This window comes from Pleurodeles waltl, chromosome 3_1, assembly GCF_031143425.1.
Source record: "Pleurodeles waltl isolate 20211129_DDA chromosome 3_1, aPleWal1.hap1.20221129, whole genome shotgun sequence".
Taxonomy (NCBI): Eukaryota; Metazoa; Chordata; class Amphibia; order Caudata; family Salamandridae; genus Pleurodeles; species Pleurodeles waltl.
The window spans coordinates 1,665,910,972-1,665,924,572 of NC_090440.1; the positions used below are offsets into that span (position 1 = coordinate 1,665,910,972).

The 13,601-nt window shown below is 44.7% G+C and overlaps 1 protein-coding gene across 6 annotated transcripts in view; it reads left to right on the forward strand.

The window, feature by feature from the left end:
* The window catches only part of HOXD3 (homeobox D3), a 224,127-nt gene that overhangs the window by 120,027 nt on the left and 90,499 nt on the right, over nt 1-13,601 (forward strand). Inside the window, exon 1 of one of the 6 annotated variants that reach the window (XM_069225402.1) lies at nt 10,425-10,744. The exons of the other annotated variants lie outside the window; for them this stretch is intronic. The gene's annotated coding sequence lies outside the window, so the exon portion shown is untranslated. Of the gene's footprint in view, nt 1-10,424; nt 10,745-13,601 lie in introns of those variants that run through there. 6 annotated transcript variants of the gene reach the window in all.

Genomic DNA, 13,601 nt, shown 5'->3' on the forward strand with positions numbered 1-13,601 from the left:
CTGCATGCACAGTTTACTGCCATATTGACTTGACAAGTCAAAATACTTGCCAAGGCCTACACGCCCTTTTTACTGTTCCTAAGTCACCCCTAAAGAAGGCCCTAGATAACCCTATAGGTAGGGAGCTGTGGGTGTTATAGGACATATGCTTACATGTTTTACATATCCTAGTTGTGTATTTCGTTTTTCACTACTGTATGAGCTGCTTCTCTCACAGGTTAGCATTGGGAATTTCCTTAAATATTTTTAGTGGTAATTTCTGATCTAAGAGGAGTAGTGTTGGCATGTTTGTTGTGGGTGGAATAGTATTGAGAAATCCTACTTACTGGTGCAGTTGGTTTTTACATTACTGTTTTCAAAATGCCACTTTTAGAAAGAAGGGATTTCTCTGTGCGTATAACTCTAGTGTTTGCAACCTGACTCCAAGGGCAGTGTCACAGCTACCCCTGGTGCATACTTTCGAGACAGCCATAACACAGGACGAGCTGGGTATGACAGAAGAGGCTTCTACATCCATCTGCATACTGATAGTCATCCTTTGCTGGGGAGAGGGCGGGTCACTCACACCTTAATGTCAATAGGCTGTGCCCTCCCTCACACAATAGGCTAATTACCCCTACTGATGTCTGGAGCCAGGGCTGGGTTGACATGGGGTTGTGTTTCACTTGAAAGGTTTCCTTTGAAGTCACCCCTGAACAACAAGTTTTGAGTATAACTACAGGGGCTCTGACCCCATGATTGGAGAGCACTTTTGGAACTGGGACTGAACCTCTGCCAGAAGGACTGCTAAGTGGCAAACGGACTTATCTGGACTACTCTTTTGCTGTTGCTCTACTGTCTACTATCTGGGTGGCATAATGAACTCATTGGATTGCTTTTCTGCTTGTTGCCCTGCTGCCAGCCTCTTCCTGGCTTTGTATGACCCAGGCACCACCAGCATTGCCAGGGGGTACTGCCTGCCCATGCTGTGCCCCCTTGAGTGCCTCTCAAGGAACCCAGCACAGAGAGAGTGCTGGGTTCATGCTCCTTAGCCTCTTCCAAACCCCAGTGCCTGGGGGTGTGCTTTATATGGTCCATTTATTTTTTAGCCCTACCACCCTGTATGCGCTTTACTGATGGCTCATAGCGCATAGTGAGCTCTTTCAAACTTTATTGCTGAAGCGCATGGTGAAGTGATTTAGATGCTCACTTCATCCCAGTGTTAGTGTGTGGTGTGTGCTTTTATCAGTGCAAAGTGAGCACTGTTGTTGTGCACTCTGTTTCCAAGCTTATAGCGCTGTAATCCTGGGAGCTGCGGGATGTGGTCACTCCCAGCGCATAAAGAGCGCTGGGATCCTACAATGTAGGTGGAGAGCGCTGCCTCACAGAACCTTCATTCGGAGGTGCATCCCAAGTGGAAGGATCACTAGCTGTGCAGTCCCAAATCATCTAACTTGGCTGGTGCCTACTACCACCAGAGGTTTCCCAGGACTGAATGTTGCGGGTCCCGCTGCTGAGGCCCACCGGTCAACTCCCCATGCTGAGACCAACCAAAGTGAGGCTGATTGCTTGCCCCTCTGCAGGCATTAGATACTATGCTCTTCCACTGGCAGCCACGTGGTGTTTTGTGCTGGCCAGGAAGAGCTCTGTCAGTTCACCCTGCCCGGGTGTGGGGTGTGGGGGTACGGCTCACAGGGAAGAGCCCCATTGAGTTGAGACTGCGTCTAGGAGGAAGTAATTTGCAGTCCCCTTTACTTCATTCAGCCCGTGGGGGAACGGGGGCACTGTGGCCTCCCTGCTCAGTTGTACAGTGCATGTGCCCCTCCCGCTCTAGGACTCACCTTGGAGGCATTTGTTTGGTTCCTGGCCTGGTGGGATGAGCCCTGTAGGAGGGCCCTCAAGAGGGATGACTGTGGGATACCATATTTTCCCTCCTAGGAGCGCCAGTGTTTTTGGCATTCTGCCCTGTTGGCCTGTCATCAAACGAACCCACCAAAAACTATCCTAGCCAGCCTAATAGAAGCGCAGGAGTGCAATGGTCTGTGTTTCCAGGGTTATATACGTAATGTTTTGCCAAACAAGTAATGTCTCAGGGCTTGCATGATGTACATCATTATCATACTCCACGTGATGGAGACATTGAGGGATATCTGTATTGTTGGTATGTTGTATACTGTTTCTCTTTGTGTGCCTCTGGCATGATTAGATGAATAAGTACTACTTCAGCAATTACATTTTAGACACCCTAATCCTAACCTGATGTGTTTCTTGACATAAGTACCTACTGATCTAATGACACCTACCACAGTGTTTCGTTCATAAACAGGATCCTGATTACTGTTCTTTTGACATAATCTGCACAGTATTTACATTTTTGTGATGTCTGTTTCTAAGATATAAAATTACAATATAAAAAGCATATTTTAAATAATCCTGTGTGGAGTATCATTTGTGGTGTATTTATTGTGCCACTGTTGTGAGTTTGTTGCGCAAACACTTTACACATGACCTCTGGAAGTAAGCCTGACTGTTCTGTGCCAAGCTACCAGTCAGTAAGCACAGGTTATCTTTGGTGTGTAACTTACTCACCCTGACTAGAGTGGTAGGTCCTGCCTGAGGTGTTTAGCCATCCAGCAACCCCATTTTTAACACCACAGTAATTTATTAATTGATTTATTTATTTAGCATACTTACATTTTCAAAAAAGAAATGTTGTGCTAAAGAAACATCAGTGGTCCAAAGCACAAAGCAAAAAGTGAGGTGGTCAGCATCAACCAAAGTGAGCTGTTATGACATAAATCACAGGTGCCATTTTGTGAACATCAATGATGAAGACAATCAGATGCAGTGCAGCATCGTTTGGGTGAGACTAAAAGGCTACACCAAAAGATTCAATTCGAAGGGAAGGGCATAAAAGAACGCCAGAGTCTTTATCAGAGGAGGCAAAGGTCAACGTGCCCAGAGGGAAGTACATATGGATAGGGAAATTGATAGGGATGAAGAAGGAAAGTACAAAACCTGTGATAGGTTGAAAATGTCGCACCATCGAACCATCTAATGATGACTGGCAGTGAGGCAATAGACGGTGAAAACGCAGGAAATAAGATTTGGATATCATCTATGTAGACATGGTTAGAGAAATCAAATGAGTAGATATTGTTAAAAAGGAAGGTGTAAAAGGAAAGTAGTGATAGATAACTGAACCCAAGGGACACCAAATGGAACTGGGTGTGTGCAGATAGCTTGGTGTCCTAGGTGACCACAAAAAGAGTAGTTTGAGGTAGGAAGTGAACTGAATATGGGCTAAGTTGGTGACGTCTGAACAGTGGCTAACCCAACTTGAGGAGGGTGGCCTGCAAAGTACCTGGAGGGCGCCCCTCCCCCTGGACGCAGTCAGGGGCCTGCCACTAGGGTGACCACCCGTCCGTAAATTTCACGGACTGTCCGTAATTTCGCCCTGCTGTCCGTTGTCCGTGATGAAAGCTTTAACAGACGGCATTTGTCCGTAATTTTAGCTTTCACCTAAAGGGCAACGGAGGCAGGGCGAAATTACGGGCAGAGGAGTTTCCCCAGCTGGGCTGGAAGGCAGGGGGTCTCCTGTGCTCTGAGGGAGGGAGGGGCAGACAGATAAGAATAGGCCTTCTTGCCAGGGGGTCTCCTTCCCTAAACACATGCAAATGTGGGCAACTGGTAAATCTGCAAATACAAAGGGGCTTGAAAACCTGCATTGACTTTACTAAAAGGAGTCACTTGAAGTTTTCTGGTGGCAAAGATATTTTTTTCAGAGAGGTATTGTAATGGTGTTCCAAGGTGAGCTGTGGAGTGTGTGGTTTTAATGGAGTGTTATAATTTTTTTATCACTAGGTATAAACTGTATATTATTCAAATCTGTATTTGAGAAGCACTTTTTATTTATTTAACCGAAATGTATTTGCGCATTTTGTAGCAGCTTTTATTATGATGTAATTGTATTTTTCACAGTTCTTTCAGGTACCACGGTACCTCATAGTACTAACAAACATTGGCAAAGCCAATAGGTCTCATCTACGAAAGAGTTAATGGCTTTGCTAATGTGTTTTAGCCATTAGCCATGTTATACACCAGAGTAGCTGCTGTTCAGCACGGCTTAAAGCTAGTGGCATAGTGGTGTGGAGTGGAGTAGACTAGCATAGGAGCAGTGGCGTAGAGCCCAGTGGTGCAAAGTACAGTGCAGTGGGGTACAGTGCAGTTGTTTAGAGTGCATTATCGTAGAGTGCAGTGGTTTAGAGTGCAGTGGCATGGAGTGGCAATGGACAGAGCAGAGTGGCATAGAGTGCAGTGGAGTAGAGTGGCAAACAGTAGAGTAGCAGAGAGAGCAGTAGTGTAGAGTGGTGCAGTGGCATAGATTGCAGAGTAGACTCACATTGCAGGGAGTGCAGTGGTGTAGTGTATAGTGGTGCAGAGTAGGTCAAAGTGCTGTAGAGTGGAGTGATGCAGAGTAGAATGGCATAGAGTGCAGTGGCATAGAATGCAGTAGTACATAGTACATTGGTGTATAGTATGGTGGTGGAGAGTGCAACACTGCAGAGTAGAGTGTCAGTGCAGTGATGTAGAGTGGAGTAGAGTGGCACAGAGCAGTGGCGTAGAGTATAGTGGTACAGAGTAGAGGGCAGTGGCGTACAGTGCAGTTGTTTAGAGTGCATTGGCGCAGAGTGCAGTGGCATAGAGTGGCATGGGGTAGAGTTACATAGAGTGCAGTGGAGTAGAGTGGCATACAATAGAGTAGCAGAGAGCGCAGTAATGCAGAGTGGTGTCATAGAGTGCAGAGTAGACTCATGTGGCATAGAGTGTAGTGGTGTAGAGTGGTGCAGAGTAGAGTGGTGTAGAGTATAGTGCCTAGAGTGCAGTGGCATAGAGTAGAGTGGTGTAGAGTGCAGAGTTGCAGAGTAGAGTGTCAGTGCAGTGGTGTAGAGTGGTACAGAGAACAGTGGCATAGAGTACAGTGGTGCAGAGTAAAGGGCAGTGCAGTTGTTTAGAGTGCACTGGTGTAGAGTGCAGTAGCATAGAGTGGCATTGGGCAGAGTAGAGTGGCATAGAATGCAGTGGAATAGAGTATATTGGTGCAAAATGCAGTAGTACAGGGCAGAGTGGTGTAGAGTATAGTGGCGACCAGAGCAGTGTTGCAGAGAGTCAGCTTGCAGTGGTGTAGAGTGCATTGAACTAGAGTGCAGTGGTCAGAGTGGTATAGAGTACAGTGGCGTAGAATAGATTGTTTCAGAGTAGAGTGCAGTTGCATAGAGTGGAGAGGTGCAGGGTAGAGTGCAGTGGCATAGAATGCAGTGGAACAGAGTGCAGTGGCATAAAGTAGATTATTTCACAGTAGAGTGAGGTGGCTTAGAGTGGAGAAGTGCAGGTTAGAGTGGAGTTGCATAAAGTGGCATATAGTGTGATGACATAGAGTAAAGTAGTGTAGAGTGCCGTGGCATAGAGTGCAGAGGTGCAGAGTAGATTAGAATGATGTACAGTGTATTGATGTAGAGTGCAGGGGCATAGAGTTGAGTGTTACAGAGTAAAGTGTATTAGCTTAGAGTGCAGTGGCGTACAGTGCAGCGTTGCAGTGTGGCAGAGAGTGGAGTTGTGCGGATTATATTGGTGTTGCCTAGACTGGAGTGGTATGGTGTGCAGACGAGCAGAGCACAGTGGTGTAGAGAGGCGCAAAGTGCGGTGGCTTAGAGTAGAGTAGTACAGAGTAGAGTAGAGAGGCATAGTGTGAAGTAGCATAGAGAGCAGTGACATAATGTAGAGTGGTTCCGAATGGAGAAGAGAACAGTGGCATGGAGTGGCATAAAGTGGAGTGATACAGAGTAGGGTGCAATTCTGATATATTCTGAAGTCTATTTAAATGTTGTCATGTGATAGAAAAAACTCTTTCCTAACCCCAGTATCCAGCAAGATTGTTGCATAAATCCTCTCACTTTGAAGTCAGAGAAAGGAAAGGAAACACTAAGTTCCCACCGAAGACAGAGCCTGACATTTGACTTTGTTCTTTGAATGCACAGCAAATATGATGAGATAAGAACAAGATTTACAGGCCTGTTTACAGAAAGGGAGCACTCTGCAGGATACTGTAAATAAGGTTTTGGCAAGGGAAGGGACAAATTCAAGCTGCATGGCCTAAAACAAATAAAGCCAGCAAATTGAAAGCAACAAATTGTGAGTTACAAACAACAAGGCCAATGGCAAGCAACGGGCAGAATGCATTCACAAGGAAGCACTATGAATTTACTTAAAGTGACAGCTGTGGGATACTTTGTGGGGAAAGTCCAGTATTTTAGACCATATCTTGCAGAGGTTTTGCTACATCAATCACCCAGGTAGTATGACAAGAAGACCTGGAGTGGTTTCCATGTTGCAGGATAGGTCTGTACACCCATTCTATCAGTTTGCCACCATTTCCTATGGTACAGAGCTTCTGGCACACCTCTTGTAGGGTTAGTGCTAGGTAGCAGACATGAAATAGGGCATTTAATGATTATTTAAGGTGGTTGTAAGTAAGGAGTTGACCGGGGTGAAGATGGTAGTCTGCCACAAGGGTTTGGAAATTTAGTAGCTCACTGTTCAGAAACAAAGTCCCCAATTTTAAGACACCTGCAACATGCCACTGATAGAGTTGCTCTGAGCACAGCCATCCTGTGCGAGTGGGAAGGCTTAGCAAAGGTAGTGCAGGAGCATAGGGTTTCTTCGTGTCACTGAGTTTACAGGTTCTGGCAAGGCAAGAGAAAGCCATGCATGATAACCCCGGAAGGTGATCCATAGAGTGGTCAGTAGGAAACGATGAGCAGTGCATTAAGCCTTCCTTAAAAGTCTTTACTGGTAAACCCCATCTCATGCAGGGAGGTGGGCAGAAAGCCAGTGAGCCACCCATTGGACATCTGCAGCTGAATAAAAGCATTCTAAGTCCAGAAGATCTAATCCACCCGCAGTCACAGTTAGCTTTAGAGTGTAAAGAGCTCTCGATGGCGCTGCAGCGACCAAATCAGATGTGTGGCCTGTCTGAAGAAGGAATGAAGGACGAGCAGGGGAAGGTTTGCAAAATAATACTATCATTGGGGTAGCACACCATCTTCGCTAGTGCCACATGGCCTCTACAGACAGCAGAAGAGAAGACCAAAAAGCAAACTGGGCTTGGAGGGACCGTTCGCTCTGCCGAGATTTTCATCCTGGAAATCAGTGTAAGAATGGTAGATATTAATCACTAGGTATCAAAAGGTAACTTGTTCCCAGTTCAATCTGAGATCTAATTGTGTATGAAGGCAAAAACAGTGCCATATGGTAATGAAACACTAATTAAATTTTAAAAAATTTAAATTTTGTTTGTGCAATTTACATCCCAAATATTTTGAAGATTGTATGTGTACTTGACACTTAGGGATAACCCAGATCTCTAGTTTGGCTTTTGCTCAATTTCAAAACCATATAAAGACATGGACTAAGCGGGCAATTGCCTTGCACAACCTTGCAAGGGGTCTGGCCCCTTCTCACCCTTCACAAGCACTAACAGCGAACCATTGCACCAGAAGAGTTTGCCAAGGTGGATGGGTGTTGATTATTCAACCACTTGACAGTGCCTCTTCTGTTTCGCTCCTGTGTGCAGACAACTCCCCAGGTACCCAATACCTTCAAATAGTCTTGGTGGACCCATCTTGTCTGATTTTAGGAATTGTCCCACCTTGTTCTTCTCTTCTTTATTTATCCAGTTGTTAGCAACAACCCTTTGAATTACTTGCCGTGGATCTCCCATTTGATCTCGATTTCATCCTACTCTTTTATTATCTTTGATTGGTAGTCCGGGCTCCCATTTCTGAGATAAATGTAGAGTCCCAAACATGCACTCTAGTGCAGTGAGACTACAGACCAGTTATGGGTACATCACATCCTGTCATTAGGTGTGAGACTGTCACCCACACCATCTGCCCTGCCTCTTTAAAAAAAAATAGGTTGAAAGTCCATGGGCGGTTGGGGTAAGCCAGATGTTTTTGTTCAATTTGTTTAAACTAGCATAAGGTTAATTACCTTAATGTTTCCCAAACTGTTTGCCAGGGGTTTTGAAATGTTCAGAAACATAATCAAAATGTTGCTGTTACTTTCTCTTCAGGAAAGATCGGGTAGATTTGGGTTGGGGTGATGGCCTTGCCGTGAAGGGCATTAATTTACTACTGAACAAGGACGTAATGTGACACCTGTCTGTAGCACACCAGGAGGCAATCACAAAAGGTCCACAGTGAATAAATAGTGCTATGTTGAAAAAGAGTACATAAATGCACTGACAACATAGTGAGGCATGGCCTCTCTTGCGTGTGTCTGTAAAACTGACGTTTGTTCTTGAATTTTTGTCCTGAATTTTGACCCTTTGTCCTGAATTTTTGTCCTGAATTTTGACCCTTTGTCCTGAATTTTTTACAGTCCTGTCCAGAATTTGCCTCAATGCGAGGTGGTCACCCTACCTGCCACCCGGGCAGACTGTACTGTGCTGGGGTGGGGGGGGGTGGAGCTCGCCCACCAATCCATACTCCAGCACGCACCACGGGGCTGTTGGGACCTATGTTAGCCCACTGCACCTGTAATGTTACAGGTAAATAATGTAGGGGGCTGATCAACAATATCAAATGGAGCACCTGGACCCATCTGGGGATGGGTGAGGAGATGTTGGTAGGCTGAAGAGATCATATTGAGTGGTCTGGACAAAATCTGTAATGATCTTACTGCATGCAAAACTGATTGTAATGAATTAAGGAGGTTGTCCGAGGATAGATAAAGGGTGGGTTGTTTGGAAACCAGCCACAGCATTTTAGAGAAAAGGATAGCTGGGGCTCTGGGTGGTAATTAGAAAGACAAGAAAGATTAGCTGCATTGTTAGTTGCAATAGGATCACTGCAGGTTTGAAGCAACATATCCGATTTGAGGTCGCGGGTTTAATAGATAGGTTGAGCAGAAAGGGAGCCCGGAGACGACCAAAAGAGGTCCAGATCGCGAGCTGCAAGTATCAGTTGTGGAGCAGTGCGACAGCGTAGCAGAACCTGGAGGTGGACCAGGATTTAGTGCAGCAACGGTTTCTGTATTTGTGTGATTTTTTAAGAACAGGTAGGAAGCAAAGTCGTTTGCTGCTAATGAACAATGTGCGGTGACACACTTACATGTGCGTGTTCCAAAGGAAAATGCAGAAATACTCATTTCTAGTGCCAGACTAAATGATTGGCCCTGTGGTTCCACAGGCTGAGAACACAACAGAAAAGAGGCGACGTGTCGCCGGTTTCCTCTTGTTTTTGTAGTATAATATTTCTGCTGTATTTCCTACTATCCTTATTTAAATTCCCATCTGCCAGCAAAAGGTGTGTGTCTGTGTGCTTCTTGAACTCTATACACTACCATATGTTTTATTAGTACAGCTTCGTCCAAGGTAGACAGGCGGTTTATAAAACATTTCTAGATATATCTCTAAAAGGTAATGCGCAGAGAGGCCAAAAGCCCAATTAGCACAGCATTTAACACACTCCTGCCCAGAAACAATGGGTGTGGTCCTTTACTGTTGCCACAGAGCCCTGTGCATTCACGTTTAGAACTTTTTGCTCGAGGAGGGGGGTAGGTGTTCTGCAGACCTACATCCATCCTAACATCGATACACGGAATGTATTTTGATTAAGGTATTGGTTCTAACCACTTGTGAATACGTCAGTGCTTCGTGTGACTGGTGAGCAAAATGAAAATGCACTGTTGTCTTATTGCAAACATCCAAACGTGGGTTTACTGAATTCTATATTTGAGAAAATGTCGAGTTCTGCAGAATACTTTGGTACACTGAATTCAGTTAGTGCGATAGTAGTAAAAAAAACAATGCTAATACACATTTCCCTGCCAATAAAAACTATTTTCATTTTTGTTGTGTGTTGAAAACGAACCTTTGTGGATTTAGAAAGAGTTCCTGTGAAGACATGAGGAAGTCTGATCCGTAAAAACAAACGTTGGACGTTGATCAAAGGCAGTGCGTATGGTCGAACAGCGATCCATAGTTTCTTCTGTATGTGTGTTCCGTAAACATCTGATTGCTCGATTTACCATACATACATTTTTGTAAATATAAACAGGAGCTCTTGCGATACTGAGACCAAGTATGAGCATTGTGTGTGATCTTCTGAACGGAATTTAGTAAACTGTACTTTCACTTCAACTAAATTCATATTTACTCGTCTAATGATAGCAAAAGAAAAAGCTACTAAAAACGCCATAAGGTTGCAGGGAGGAAAATGGCGCTTGTAAGCAGATTGTGGAAAAAAACCGCAAAGAATGCAGTAAATTCCTTTTTGTTTGAAGAAAATTTACAACTTGGTTATAGCCCTTTTTATGGGCTGCCGGGGCTCTCTATTGGCTGGTGCCGGTCATGTGCGCGCAGCGCTCGCCTCCGTGGCCTTTTCCCCGATTTCCCTGGCGGATTTTTCCCTGCATTCTGCCTTTAGAGAGACCCTTTCCTTCTTTTTTCTAACCTTTGTCTCCGAAGAGGTGTACTAGAGTTAGTGTGCCGGGGGTTCGCAGATTCACTTGATTTCCAGAATCCGAGAGCCTCCGGTTCCCCCTGACTGCTTCCTCCTCACCGTAGGGCGAGCTCTCGGCTTCTAGAAGCAACATTACACCACCTTTTCCCACTTTAGTCTGCGCCCCCCGACTGCTCTGGTGCCGGAAATGGATTTCTCGACCAGCTTTGCGCTCGCACCTTTCCGTGGAAGCATTCAGGGTAAGTGTCTTGTCTACGCGTACGACTGTGGTGGGGTTTGGGTATGCCTATGTGGGCGGTGGTGGGTGCACCGTGAAGCACGGGTGTGGGTGTCAGGTAGGGAGAGGAGTGCAGGGCTTACCCCTCTGCGTTTGAATGTTAGGTGCAGCATTATTTAGTCTTCCCTTGAACACATTAGTTGGAGGGTTTTCCTGAGAAGTAGAGTCGCCCGTACAGGCGCGATTTGCACGTTAGCCAGATGTGCGACTTGCAATACTTTTTGTGCGCATGTTACCCCCATTGCTGACTTTTAACATGAAACCACGACCACCTTGCAGCCGATAAATATGGCATTTATATTTAGGTCAATATTGTTAAAATCGGGTACCCTGGCAGCTGGAATGTTATTACCGGATATACTGATGTTGTGGTTTTTTGGTCACAGGCTTGCTATTACACACCATTAAATATTAACAGGTGTTGCTGAGCTTAGAATTTGTGTTGTTAATCATTTGTGAAGCATAAAGTGTCAGATCGCTTCATGCGGTTTTAGGCTAAATTGAAGATTAGGCATTATGTGAGCTTCACTGCACATTACTGACGTCACCGAAGTATTTCACCTGCAAAACTGAAAACGAATACGCGGATGAATTAGGAATATAATGTGTTCAGTGAATTTTCCTTCCTTGTTTACTGATATGTCACACAACTGTTCTGTAGTAACGACATGCATTTCTCGTATTCTCATAATAAAAGTGGGTGTGTTTGAGGCACCCTCTCCCCCACTAGACTAATTCATTTCACAGAAACAATGGGTCTGTTCCGTGTTACAAACTATGCAACACATCTTCTTGTTATATGCCTCATTCCAAACAGCACACACTATGAGTAATACAGGGAATAATATTCGACGGGTAAAAAAAATGTCCTTTTTGATTTTTTCTACCGGTGCTGTCATAAAAAACGAAAGTAACTTGTAAAGCCTTGATGTTAATTGTGACCTGAAGTTTCCACGTATGACAGACAGCACTAAATAGCTGTGACAACGCAACATTCAATACAGTAAAGTTTACTTTGAGACTGTTTCTAATATCGATTCATGCATTTTCTGTTAGTGGCGTTATTGCTTACTGATAACTTTTGCAGATATCTGGTCGTGTTTGGGGACATGCAGAAATATCCGTCAGTCCTTCTGTGCATTTTCCTGTCTATTTCGCAGAATAAAATGTTAGTAAGCTGCGCAATATGTTTATCTATCTAGCTATCTATCTATCTAGCCAGCTATCTGTGTCAGCCAGTCTCAATGCTCACACTCTTTTGTCGCACACACATTAAATTGTGATCGATTAGACATGATATATAAATATTGCAACGTGTTATTACGCAGTAGAATTAACCCTGTGCTTTGCATGTCTGGTGTATTTAGTGACCTTATTTCAAACGCCATTTGCGGTGCATTTATACAGCTCCTAATACCCTTGCTAAGTCGTAGACCGTCTACCCTAGCTTTGGCTAGGCTACCACACGCCCTATATTACAACGTTTTGGGTACTATAGGTGAAAGAATTACGTCTGTGAGGGTGTGAGGCGTGAACCCCTGGGGTGCTGGCAGTAGCGTGTGCGTCATAGTGTCAGAGCAGCTTGCGGCGCTCTGCATCTGCAGATGTGACCTGCCTTTTAAACAAGAGCCACTTTGCCGCACTGCGGCTGCCTCCATTTTCAAAGTCACCGAGTGCTTTCTGATCGAGCAGGCTTCTTTCCACAATATCAAACCTTCTTTTGTAACTAAAGCAGTGAACATACTTAAATCAGCCAAGCATTGAACATTAACCTTTCTGGGAGTAGCTACTGCCCCGATTCCACCCAAACACTTTCTGTTGCCGTGTAATATTGGCCAAACAAACAAAATGGCAGTCCAAAGTGTATATTGTTTATTCCTGAAGGCAAAGAAAATACGTGTTTGCCCTTTCGAAACAAAAAAGCACTGACGCCAGAAGACTTTATTAAGTGACTAAAACTCTAAATAGTTTGAGCACAATAACAGTGGAAGTAGAGATAGTTTTAGCTAAAAGGCCTCGGATGGAGCTTTGTTTGTTAAACTGGGTGTGTTTTAAAGTGAGGCACTGGGGTTGGAAAGTTTTATGATCGCCCTGAGAAGAGAAATGTCGAACAAAGACAGTATTTCACTGCAGGCTGGCAGACAGCTGCGGAAGGTATTTACAGCTTTACTGCAGTGCGGCACTGCTTGCTGCTGCAGCCAGGGGGGCGCAGAGGAAGTGGTGGGGGGAGTGGTGGGGGGGGTGGGGGGGGGGGGGGCGACGGAACAATCCGCATACATATGTAAATTGTAAATGAGGTGCAATTTGTAAAAAGTATCCACTCCAACGTGGTTTTTGAAAGAAAAGGAAGTGTTTTTGAGGATATGTTCCTTGAGATGGGATGGCATCTGTGAGGGATGCCTTCCTGAATGAGCATGGACTACATTTGAATCGTTGTCGTCTGTATGGCTTTTAACCCCTACATAAAACACATCTCTTCCCCACTGTCGATAGTACACATTCTGTGGATGTCTTCCACATGTAAGGAAAGTACAGGAACCCCCTAGTTCCAGACCTTTTCAGATGAAAAATAGCAACATGTATTTGCCAACTGATTAACAATAATGTTATATGTTAATATCGTCAATTGTAAAAAAAAGTTTAAAATGTCCACATTTTGGTAAAAACTAGAGCGCCTTGTTGTTTCTACATGGAGAATCTTGGCATGTATGCGTGTCACGTAGCCCTGCACCAAGCAAAAACCGCACCTACCACACACATCTCTTTATTTGTACGGATTATAAAATGGCGCATTCCAGTCACTCACTGGAAATAAAATG